Genomic DNA, 12,471 nt, shown 5'->3' on the forward strand with positions numbered 1-12,471 from the left:
AAACCAAACCTCTACAAGATCTACAAAATGCTGGTTATGTCATTGCATATGTAGAGCGTATGTTCAACCTGAGGTTTCTTGGATCTGAAACCGAAATACATAAAAGTGGGGACAACGATTCAGATCGGGGAAGAATCTAGTATGAGAAGGCTTGTAGGTTTTGAGATTTCTGGAAAAACACTTGAAGTTAGATTCAAAATGGATTTAGCCGGGAGAGAGCTCCGTATGGAAGGAGCTTGTACCAAAGCTGCGTCCACCTGATCTGATCTTCGGAATAGACAGTAAATTCAAGTGAGGAGATCTCTGGTTTTGTACGGGTGTATGCATTTCCACCTGGTCTGAAATAAAGTGAGGGGCTAGTCCTCTCAACCCTTTAGAGCCGAGGCAGAGGGTCTTAGAGGGGATTTGTTATTTTAATATAGGTGTGACGTGTGTCCACCTCGGAAGATGATGTAGTAAACAAGCAGCCTCGCTGTGAATTACTTGTAGTCTATGAATGGTGATACTGGGTATTCTTACATATACTCGGTTGGCATAATGCGATCTAGATAGGACTACGGCCGCCGCTATTGCTTAGAAGACTAATAATTTGAGTATTTCTACCATATCTTTGCCTAGGGAGGGTGGGTTTAGTAAAGCCGCTTTTAACGACTCCCATCTGAGGATGTAGAAGAGTCTTATTGTTTGTTGGTCTGCAGTGAGGGCTGTTGAGTACCAGATTACTCTATATTTGTGGCTGGCATACATGCCATTTGCTTCTAAAGACGAGACAAGCATGGGGGAGATACTAAAATCTGTGTACATGAAAGACAACAGATCTTATGCTGAATATGAGAAATATTGAGGATACTACCGGACTCCTGGTCCCAGCGGATGCGGCTGGGCATGCCTGGGAGCAGACAGGCTCGTCTTTGGCAAAATGCTTGCAACACACAAAATGTTTGCAACACATACGCACAAAAACACATTGCTCTTTGAAAACTTCATACAATTGAATAGTCACAGAAGTGACACAAACTCCAAATTCTTGCAGTCTCTTCAGTAGAGCTGTGACATCCTAGAGTCTCTGAGGCAACACCCAATGTGGAATGCTGTTGAGGGAGTTGGAAGGTGTCAGTAACTAAGGAGGAAGCAGATCTGTGGGTGGAGCATTCTGTAAGGAAATCAACTCATCCTTTCTATCACCACCATGGACACGCGATACTTCATATATTAGCGACGCGGAAATATGGAAAAATGTACAAGGCTTCAATATCGCATTGTGAGAGTACTGAGGATCTGTGAATTTTATGTTAAAAAAGCCACTGAATCAGGTGATAACACGGAGAAACGTTGTCACTTCTTCAAACACTCCACACATTGCACACTGCACTTTACACCACAAACACAACCTGTGGAGTGTAGAAGGATTACTCTATGTATAGGATGTTGGACTGGAAGGGTGTGTCTAGTACAAATCCATTGCTAGACAGCGCACACACCTATGCCCTACGGTGTAAAGGTTTTGCGTGGCACTAGGTAGACTGTGTACTTGTGCCGCGGTAGTGAGCAGCAGCGGGCTATATTTCATAGATTTGGCTCACCGCTTCTTCCGCCACCTCGCACATAACCGCGCTGCATCTAACTGCTAAACTGCGTTTCACTAAAAAAAAAAAAATCTGCTCTTTACTGTGCATGCGTGGTCTGCCCAGCCTTAACCCTAACATTTTCTTGTGCATGCGTGGTCTGCCCAGCCTCAACCCTCACATTCTCTTGTGCATGCGTGGTCTGCCCAGACTTAACCCTCACATTATCTTGTGCACGCTTGGTCTGCCCATTCTCAAACCTCATTCACTTGTACATGCTTGGTGTGCCCCGCTCAACCATCACATTCTCTTGTGCATGCCTGTTCTGCCCATCCTCAACCCTCACATTCTCTTGTGCATGCTTGGTCTGCCCAGCCTCAACCCTCGCATTCTCTTGTGCATGCTTGGTGTGCCCATCCTCAACCCTCACATTCTCTTGTGCATGCGTGGTCTGCCCATCCTCAACCCTCACATTCTCTTGTGCATGCGTGGTCTGCCCACCCTCAACTCTCACATTCTCTTGTGCATGCGTGGTCTGCCCAGACTCAACCCTCTCATTCTCTTGTGCATGCGTGGTCCACCCAGCCTCAACCCTCATTCTCTTGTGCATGCTTGATCTGCCCAGCCTCAACCCTCATTCTCTTGTGCATACTTGGTATGCCCAGCCTTAACTCTCACATTCTCAGGCAGCAGGTGGCAATTAAACTGAAAATAACCTCTTAAATGAACAGGGGTGGGGTGGGGTTGAGCTGTATATTGGCTCTCCCTGACAACGTCAGTGTGATAAGTAGGCACCCCATTCACTTTGTATGTGTTGCATGGCTGAGAGTGCTTAAGAAATGTAAGGTGGGCACCAATATTGGGTTTCCACCACCTTTTGTATGACTCTAAGCTGATCCTTGCAGCATATCAAGGGTCCCCTTTTAACATGAGTGTGCTCTGGGGACCACTGCAGAGAAAGGCATGGAAGAGAGACTGGAAGTCTGACAGTCTCCACTTAGGTCCTTTTATGCCAGCACTGAAGGAGAAACTCCTGCTGATGGAGGACCCAGGAGGAAGACCAGCCTGTGAGCACAGGCCCTGCCTTGCTCAGCCAGAGCCCGAGTTTAACATTAGGCAACTTTGAGGCATCAGAGATTGGAGCAGGTTATTGCCGCCTGATCGGTGTTTGTCTCTCATCGTTTCCTAAAGGTGCCGTGTTTGTGTCATCGATGCTGAGAGAGAACATCTCCTGTGTCAGAAGCTGGTGTGAGCCCAGAGGGCTGCACCCTGCATTCCTTACATTCGCCCCATGATCGTTTGAGGTCAGCACACCTGCCCCCTGCATCCCCCCCGGTGATGGTGTGAGGTCAACACGCCTGCCCTCTGCACCCCCCGATGAGGGTTTGAGGTCAGTACACCTGCCCCTGCACCTCCTCGATGATGGTGTGAGGCCAGTACACCTGCCCCCTGCATCCCCCCCGATGATGGTGTGAGGCCAGTACATCTGCACCCCCCAATGATGGTGTGAGATCAGTACACCTGCCCCCTGCATCCCCCCGATGATGGTTTGAGGTCAGCACACCTGCCCATTCCATCCCCCCGATGATGGTGTGAGGCCAGTACACCTGCACCCCCGATGATGGTTTGTGGTCAGTACACCTGCCCCCTGCATCCCCCCCGATGATGGTGTGAGGTCAGCACGCGTGCCCCCTGCACCCCCTCGATGATGGTGCGAGGTCAGCACGCGTGCCCCCTGCACCCCCCCAATGATGGTGTGAGATCAGTACACCTGCCCCCTGCACCCCCTCGATGATGGTGTGAGGCCGGTACACCTGCCCCCTGCACCCCCGATGATGGTGTGAGGTCTGTACACCTGCAGGCAGCACCCCCCGATGCTGGTGTGAGGTCAGTACATCTGCCCCCTGCATCCCCCCGATGATGGTGTGAGGTCAGCACGCCTGCCCCCTGCATCACCCCGGTGATGGTGTGAGGCTTGTACACCTGCAGGCTGCATCCCCTGATGATGGTGTGAGGCCAGTACATCTGCACCCCCCAATGATGGTGTGAGATCAGTACACCTGCCCCCCGCAATCCCCCCGATGATGGTTTGAGGTCAGCACACCTGCCCCCTGCACCCCCGATGATGGTGTGAGGTCTGTACACCTGCAGGCTGCACCCCCCGATGATGATGTGAGGTCAGTACACCTGCCCCCTGCACCCCCGATGATGGTGTGAGGCCACTACACCTGCCCCCTGCACGCCCTGATGATGGTTTGTGGTCAGCACACCTGCCCCCTGCACCCTCGATGATGGTGTGAGGTCTGTACACCTGCAGGCTGCACCCCCGATGATGGTGTGAGGTCAGCACACCTGCCCCCTGCATTCCCCCGAAGATGGTGTGAGGTCAGCACGCCTGCCCCCTGCACCCCCCGATAATGGTGTGAGCCCAGAGGGCTGCACCCTGCATTCCTTACATTCGCCCCATGATGGTGTGAGGTCAGCACACCTGCCCCCTGCACTCTCGATGATGGTGTGAGGTCAGCACGCGTGCCCCCTGCACCCCCTCGATGATGGTGTGAGGCCAGTACACCTGTCCCCTGCACCCCCTCGATGATGGTGTGAGGCCGGTACACCTGCCCCCTGCACCCCCGATGATGGTGTGAGGTCTGTACACCTGCAGGCAGCACCCCCCGATGCTGGTGTGAGGTCAATACATCTGCCCCCTGCATCCCCCCGATGATGGTGTGAGGTCAGCACGCCTGCCCCCTGCATCCCCCCGGTGATGGTGTGAGGCTTGTACACCTGCAGGCTGCATCCCCTGATGATGGTGTGAGGCCAGTACATCTGCACCCCCCAATGATGGTCTGAGATCAGTACACCTGCCCCCCGCAATCCCCCCGATGATGGTTTGAGGTCAGCACACCTGCCCCCTACACCCCCGATGATGGTGTGAGGTCTGTACACCTGCAGGCTGCACCCCCCGATGATGATGATGTGAGGTCAGTACACCTGCCCCCTGCACCCCCGAAGATGGTGTGAGGCCACTACACCAGCCCCCTGCACCCCCTGATGATGGTTTTAGGTCAGCACACCTGCACCCTGCACCCTCGAGGATGGTGTGAGGTCTGTACACCTGCAGGCTGCACCCCCCGATGATGGTGTGAGCCCAGAGGGCTGCACCCTGCATTCGCCCCATGATGGTGTGAGGTCAGCACACCTGCCCCCTGCACTCTCGATGATGGTGTGAGGTCAGCACACCTGCCCCCTGCACCCCCCAATGATGGTGTGAGGTCAGCACGCCTTCCCCCTGCACCCCCCAATGATGGTGTGAGGTCAGTGTAGGAAATGGGACCCCCGGCCGGCCAGGGCTTGCGCCACAGCCAGTCAGAGACCACCACTCCTATGAAAGGTCGACCCCTGCTCGCCCTCTAGGTAACGCGGCGCGGGCAGCCAGGCCTATCTCGGAGGACATGTGAAGCATTTGCGCACGCACCCACCAACAACAACCTCCCGGGCCTCCCACAAAAGGAACTCCACACCAAGTATATATATGAAAAATAGACTCTGTATTAAGCAGGACACATAGGAACACACATCGTACAAGGTGCCAGGGGCACGGGTAGGGGCTTCGGGAAAGAAGGTACAGCACAGGGCCAAGGGACCACTGCCAGGAATCGTACAGGGGACATCTGGTATTCAGGGGGGGGAAATAGGACAAGGTACACAACAACAGGAGCACCCATAGAGGTGCAACACAGAATACGTGTAGGGCTCACATTAGACTTGGTCCATAGCAATCCACAGGCCAGCGGGCCTTTCTGGGGCAAGGTGCCCAAGAGTCTCGATGTTCAGGGCAGGGAGCCCGGGGCAAAGCTAAACGTAGCAGTGGCCCACTAAGTGCTGGGCCACTGAGGGACCTCGTGGGAGCCTTACCGGCCCTGGGGAAAAAGGGTGCCAACGGGTGGAGCCACTCGGGCTCTGGGGGCAATGGTACAGTGGAGCCTCTTGGGGCTCTGGGGGCAATGCCACAGGTGGAGCCTCGCAGGGCTCAGACCATTGGGGGGGGGGCACGCGGAGTCCCTCTTGGGGGACTTGGCTTCGTGGGAGGCCTCTCGGGCCTCGGGGCACAACCGGAGATTCACTCGAGGGGGGGGCGGACACCGACAACGTGTCCCGACGCCCCTCCTCCCTGTGGCTCGCCGCAGCACTCACCGGTTTTGATGCGCCGGTCTCCTTCGCTGCGCCAGTGACTTTGATAACTGACAGCCAGTATGGCTTTGGAGTGGGCCACGACTTTGGCCAACTATGGCTACAGAGAGGTTTCCTAACCTCGAGTGGAACTCCCATTAAGAATGCTGAAATAGCCGGAGGAGCCTAGCGCGCATCCAAGATGGTCGCGTGAGCACAGGGCTTCCCGGACCCTTGCTGCTCCTCGGAATTTATCCTGAGAATATCCTGATGTGGTTTGTGGAATCTGGCAGATGAAGACCGGCTGAGCACGTATCTCTTTTCAGAACTCGAATCGGACCTGGGAATCCTGAGTTGTCGTTGTTCGAACTTTTGGGACCCACCCGACGGAGGTGCCCGGGGCGAAGGTGAACCGTGGAGCCGTGTCGTAATTGAACAACAGCGGCTGCAGTGCGGTGCCAGTGGCCGCTCTAACACTTTCGGTTTCACTTTCGGACTTCAGGGGGCTGGCCTGCGAATGCAATTGAGGTGGCGGGGTGTTTCCCTGGCCTCTGCGCGAGGCCTTGTCTCCACCTGCTACTAGAGTGCCCATCGCCTTGGGTCCCCCCGCACCGTTATATTGTGGTCTCTGTGAGGAGCTGGTCTGCGGTGCCGGTGCCCCTACGACTCGTGATCGGAGGTCCCCTTCGGTGTCCGTGACCACATGGGGGGCAAGGGGGGCCCCGAGGGGCGTAAGACTAAGGCCTCCCTCCGCGGGGGACCGGTCCAGGCCAACAACATGGACCGCTACACTCAGGGCAGAGGGTCCCCTGGAGCGACCGGCCCCCCCCCCGGATGCCGTCGGTGGTGGCACGACCGTCTCTCCGGAGCTCTCCCTGCAGGACATCATGGGCGCCATTGATGGCATCAGGGAAACCATCGCCACGCAATACGAGGCCCTGGCCCGTAAAATCGACACGGTGGCAATCGATGTCACCTTAATTCGGGCAGATCTCTCCAAAACTAATGAGAGGGTTCAGGCTCTCGATGTGCGGACCTCCACCCTTGGTACGGATGTGTCGGACCTGCAGGCCGCGCTTGGTGACATTAAGGCGGTCAACGACCAGATGGCCCGGCGGCTGGAGGACTTCGAGGGACGGGCCCGACGCAACAACATCCGTGTCATAGGCGTACCGGAGTCCTCCGACAGCCGCCCGGTTGACCTCCTGGTCGAGGAACTTATCCTCCAACAGTTGGCCCCTGCAGGCCTAAGTAAGTTCTTTGCCGTGGAGCGGGCCCATCGAGTTCCGGGCGGTCGGCCACGGCCGGGGGCCCCCCCGAGGCCTATCGTAGCCAAACTGTTCCACTATAGAGACCGAGATGCGATTCTGCAGGCCTCACGGGTCCACGGCCCGGTGCGTCATGAGAACTCATCCATTAACTTTTATCCGGACTTTACCCAACTTGTCCAGAAACAGCGGATGGGATTCCAGGGGGTGAAGCGCCGTCTCCGTGAACTGGGCCTAAAGTACTCTATGCTCTACCCTGCAAAACTCCGAGTGGAACATGAGGATCGGACTGCCTTTTTTGACTCTCCTGTGGCCGTGAGTGACTGGCTGGACTCGCTGCCGGACAGAGGTGACCGTCCCGGGCCCTCTGCAGGCGCCGAAGGTGACGGGCCCCCTTTGGAGTGACTTTTGGTCCTTGATTTTGCCAGTTTGCATTGTTCAGCTGGGTTTTACTTCTTTTGTTCATTTTGTATCACTAGGACCTGTGTGGGGGGCGGGCGGGGACGGGTCCCTTTCCTCCTCCGGGGTCTTTTCGTAGAATGGGGTTAGTAGGGCGACAGGCACACTGCAAGTTGGGGGGGTTTTCAGGCCCGCAGGGGTGCAGGGTGGGGGGAGTTGGATTTGGGGGGGGGTTGGGGGGAGGGAGGGGTTGTTTTGCTGTGTGTTTTTTGTTCACAGGGCGAGGTGTTGATTTTTGTCCAGATACGGGAACTGTGCTACTGACTGGGGGGCCTTTGATCTATTGGAAGGGATGGGGGGGACGGGTTGAGACTGATGTCATGGAACGTCAATGGGTTGGGGGATCGTATCAAACGGGGTATAGTACTGCAGTATTTGCGTCGTCTTACTCCCGATGTGGTGTTTATCCAGGAGACGCATCTGGTGGGCAATGTCTGTCATGCAATGAACAGGGGGGGATACCGCCTCGTGGCCCATTCTGGTTTCACAACTGGTTCCAGGGGGGCGGGCATTCTCCTGCCATCCTCACTTCCGTTGGATATCACTAGGGTAATCTCGGATGACAGAGGGCGCTATGTGTGTCTGACTGGGAGGTGGGAGGGGCAGCCCCTTTCCCTGGTCTCAGTTTACGTCCCCCCGGGCCTCCAGAACTCCACCTTCGCGGACTTGGGTCGAATGCTGCTTGAACTTCCTGATGGTCTTTTGCTTATGGGCGGGGATTTCAATTCGGTGGTTTCGGGTGACCTGGATCGTCACCCACCCAGGGCCCTCCCCGCTGCCCAGGCATGGCTTGGTGGCCTGCTGGAGACCTTCGGCCTGGTAGATAGCTGGAGATTAATGCATCCGACCCAATGTCAGTACACCTTTCACTCTGGGGCGCATGGGAGTCTTTCTAGGTTAGACTATTTCCTTATGCCCGCGGCACAGACTGGTCGGATTCGGGAGGTTAGGCACCTGGCGCGGGGTATTTCCGATCATTCCCCGCTGTGGCTGCTCTTTGACACCGAGACGCGGTCTGCAGGGCAGATTGCTCCCATTAACCCGTGGTACCTGCGAGACCCTATGACTCGCGACAGCCTGGTTAAGGCTATGGACCAATACTTCCTTGAAAACGAGGGGTCGGTGTCGTCCGCAATGTCCCTGTGGGAAGCCTTTAAAACCGTAATCCGCGGACACGCCCTCTCCCAGATAGTGGTGGCTAAGAAGCTCAAGAGTGAGGCAGTGGTGAAGCTGGAGACTGACATTTCGGGGCTGGAGTCGGCCTTGGAGACGGGTGTCACTCCGGACGGGCTCCATGCCCTCAGCCTGAAACAGTTTGAATACAGGTCTCTTGTCACTGACGCCGCCAAAACGTTGTATAGGGAGCAGCAGGGTCGATTGTATGATGCCGGGGACAAGGCGGGAAAGTTGATTGCGTGGCTGGATAGGAAGGAGAGAGTGAACCGTGTGGTCCCGGAGCTGTGTGTCTCGGATGGAGTGTGTGTGACTGAGCCTGGTGAGATTGTGGAATGTTTCGCTGACCACCTCCGGGCCGTGTACTCCCCGGTGACTGATAGGGACGAAGAAGACTCTTGCCTTCTGCTGAGGGATATTGCTTTGCCCGGCCTGTCTGTCGAAGACCGTGAGCAGCTGGACGCCCCCTTGTCTGTAGATGAAATTGCAACGGCGATTCGGTCCCTTCGTTCGGGCAAGGCGATGGGTCCCAACGGGCTGCCTATTGAATTATATAAGTTGCGCCCGGATAAACTCGCGCCCTTCCTCCGTCGTATGTTTCAGGAGTCCCTTGAGGCAGGCTCCCTTCCTGACGACCAACGTCTGGCAACGATAGTCGTGATCCCTAAGGACGGTAAGCCACGAGATCGCTGTGCCTCCTACAGGCCTATTTCGCTGCTAAATGCAGAGCCTAAAATCCTGGCGAAAGTCCTTGCCAATCGTTTGTTGAGCGTCATCTGCGATTTGATTCATCCTGATCAATGCGGCTTCATCCCTCACCGTAACACCGCTCTTAACTTGGATGTTCCGTGGGTCTGTAAATAGAATTTGTCCTCAAACTTTAAGAAATTCTTTGTAAGCGCCAGTTCCAAAAGGCAGAGTATAAAAGCCCTTGGTGTCTGGAAAATTCAGTTCTCTGAGAAAAGTATATTCTCAATCACCCTCAGAGTCTCTTGTTGGGGGATGTTGGTGTACAAAGATTCTATATCCAGCCCAATCAGTAGGTCTTTATTTACATCAAACTCTAGATCTTTAATGAGGTTCAGTACTTCTCTGGTATCTTTAAGATACGCAGGCATCTTTTGTACAATCGGACGCAAATAAAAATCACAAAATTGCATAATTAGAGGATTCTAGGAATTCAAAGATGGCCGCCATGAATACTAACTGGGGCGATATCGACCAGAAGGCCTCTTTCTATGTTGATGGTACAGTGGGCATGCTGGGGAATGCACAGAGTGGGCGTTGAGGACTCCGCGCACACGGAAGCATCCCCTCTTTAAATAAGGGCTCGAGGTGAGGGACCCGTATCGTCGGAGGACGGACGAGGGGAGATAGGAGACAGTGTCTCTTTGGAGTAGTAAGTACAGTAGAGATATCCCGGTGGTGCGAGCAAGTCACTCGTAGTGTGAATGCCTTTAGCCACTATGTCAATCTCGACAATGTTTTGAGTGCTGACATCCTGGTGGTGCGAGCAAGTTACTCGAAGTGTGAATGCCGTTCAGCCACTATGACAATTTTGACAATGCCTTGAGTGCTGCATTAGTAGAAACAGTCGAATAGTGGAATGAGGACGGGGGTGAATATACATGGCCATTAAATGTGAACGGGCTGTGTGGAGAAGTTTATTGAGTGGGTGTTTTTGTCATACAAACTAGTGTTTTTTATATTAATGCTCCTTCCTCATACAGAGTGTGACGACAAGAGCACCCTCCCCCGCTGTCCTGGGTTTAGAGCATTTTCTCGTAAACTCTTGTGAGTATTACTATGTACCGTTTGAAGAGGGTCACGTGTACAGGAGATACAGACTAATAATACGGGATTTTACTGTAAGAGACACGGTGTAAGCTATGGATTGTTTCTTTTAAATGGATAATTCTTGTAGATATACACAGAGGAGATTCGGAAACTTGTACACTTGATGTATTGGTGCCTGGGGGTCGCGGTTCCCACAACTTTGGGGTACTGGGTTTGCTAGAAGGTGAGGCTGCATTGGAGATTATTGATCACGTTAAAAAGGATGCGTGGGATATACAATGATTATTTTGAACAACTAGGAGAAGAGGGAGAGTGGGAATGATGATCCATTTTTTCTTCTTCTGTTGTAGATATGTTCATCCTCTTGGAAATCCCAGAAAGAGTGACGCGGGGATATTACCCCGATTGAATAAGGTAATAAATACCCGAGAAGGGGTATAGACCAAACCCAAGGGACCAACACCCTGATGAATACCAGAGTGACCCGGTTGGGCACATATAGAGCTGGCAGAAACATGTTGGTTTTAGCAGGGGGATTGTAGGGTCGTTACCTGCCCTGGATACCCCATTTTGTTTATTTTAATGCTGCCAGAGGTTGACAAGAATAAAAGTCTGAGGGTCAACCCCGAGACAGTTTTAGACTTCTTTCTGCTTTTCTTTTGGTCCCTTCCCCTTGGAGACTATTTGTTTCTTTTTCTTTCAGAAGCACACACTTGTGTACGTTCTGCTTGTTTTTTCTTTATACTCTACCCTCACCACTTTTCTTCACCATCCATTCCAAAACATTGCGCTCCACCTAAGGTGTTGGTCTGCACCTAGGTGTATGATGCGGCCCAATGATGAAGCATGACACTCTCGATGTGTGAGGGCAGTATTATAAAATCTATTGATTTTCCCACTTTTTAGCGTCCAATTTTGTCTTATCTACTTTTTTCCGTCTTTTGATTGTGTCTCTGTTGTGTGAGATTAAGTGACTAGATCTCCACAGGGAACAGATATGCAAATGACATGGCACAATATTGCGCACGAAATCAGAATTCTATCAATCGGGCTAAGGAAAAGGAAACGTTTTCTTGCTCCTTGATGTTTACTAACATTGTGGGAACATGGGAAGAAGTAAGACAATTGCAGGAAGAAGCAGGTGATGAGGAAATAAGGCAATGGATAAAAGCAGGATGTGCACCAAGAGAGAAAGATCAAGTGAGGGTTTATCGAGATGGAAGACCAGTTATGCCTGATAGCATGATGTCTACCATAGCACGGATGTATCATGGCCAAGGACACATAGGGAGAGACGCTATGATCAGGTCATTTAAGCAGACCTGGTACAATGCAAAGTTCAGACTTGTAGCAGAGAGTCTTTGTCAAAGATGCCTAATATGTCAGCAATACAATCCTGGGAGAAAGACAGTAGTGAGTCTAGGAACCATAGGCCGAGAAGGAGGGCCTTTTACCAGAATGCAAGTAGATTTCATTGAGATGCCTCCCTGTAATAGGTTGAGGTATGTTTTGGTTATGTTCTGCCTATTCTCCAGGTGGGTGGAAGCATTTCCAACGAGAAGAAATGATGGGATGACAGTGGCAAAGCTACTTTTGAGAGAATTCATACCTAGGTTTGGGTTCCTAGTGACAATTGAATCAGACCGAGGAGGACACTTCCATAATGAGATCATAAAATTGATTTGTGAAGCATTGAATGTACAGCAGAAACTACATTGTGCCTATCGACCAGAAGCTTCTGGTGTGGTTGAACAAATGAATGGTACTATCAAAAATAGAATAGGGAAAATGTGTTTAGTCACAGGTATGAAATGGCCTGATGTCTTGCCTCTGGTACTCATGAATATTAGATCAATTCCAGACAGAACTACAGGGTTAAGCCCCCATGAAATCATCATGGGATGCGCCATGAGACACGTGTTTATACCAGTCAACAAGCTGATGACTATAACTGATGACATGGTGTTGGAATACTGTAAAAGCCTGGCTGACGCAGTTCATTCTGTGTTTCATCAGGTTGGAGCGGATGCCACAACTCT

The 12,471-nt window shown here is 52.8% G+C and overlaps 1 protein-coding gene across 1 annotated transcript in view; it reads right to left on the minus strand.

Annotated features, from left to right (window-relative positions):
* Positions 1–12,471, minus strand: part of LOC146839296 (uncharacterized) — a 400,042-nt gene that overhangs the window by 339,022 nt on the left and 48,549 nt on the right. The window lies entirely within an intron of this gene.

This window comes from Triturus cristatus, chromosome 4_1 (genome assembly GCF_964204655.1).
Source record: "Triturus cristatus chromosome 4_1, aTriCri1.1, whole genome shotgun sequence".
In the NCBI taxonomy this organism is placed as follows: Eukaryota; Metazoa; Chordata; class Amphibia; order Caudata; family Salamandridae; genus Triturus; species Triturus cristatus.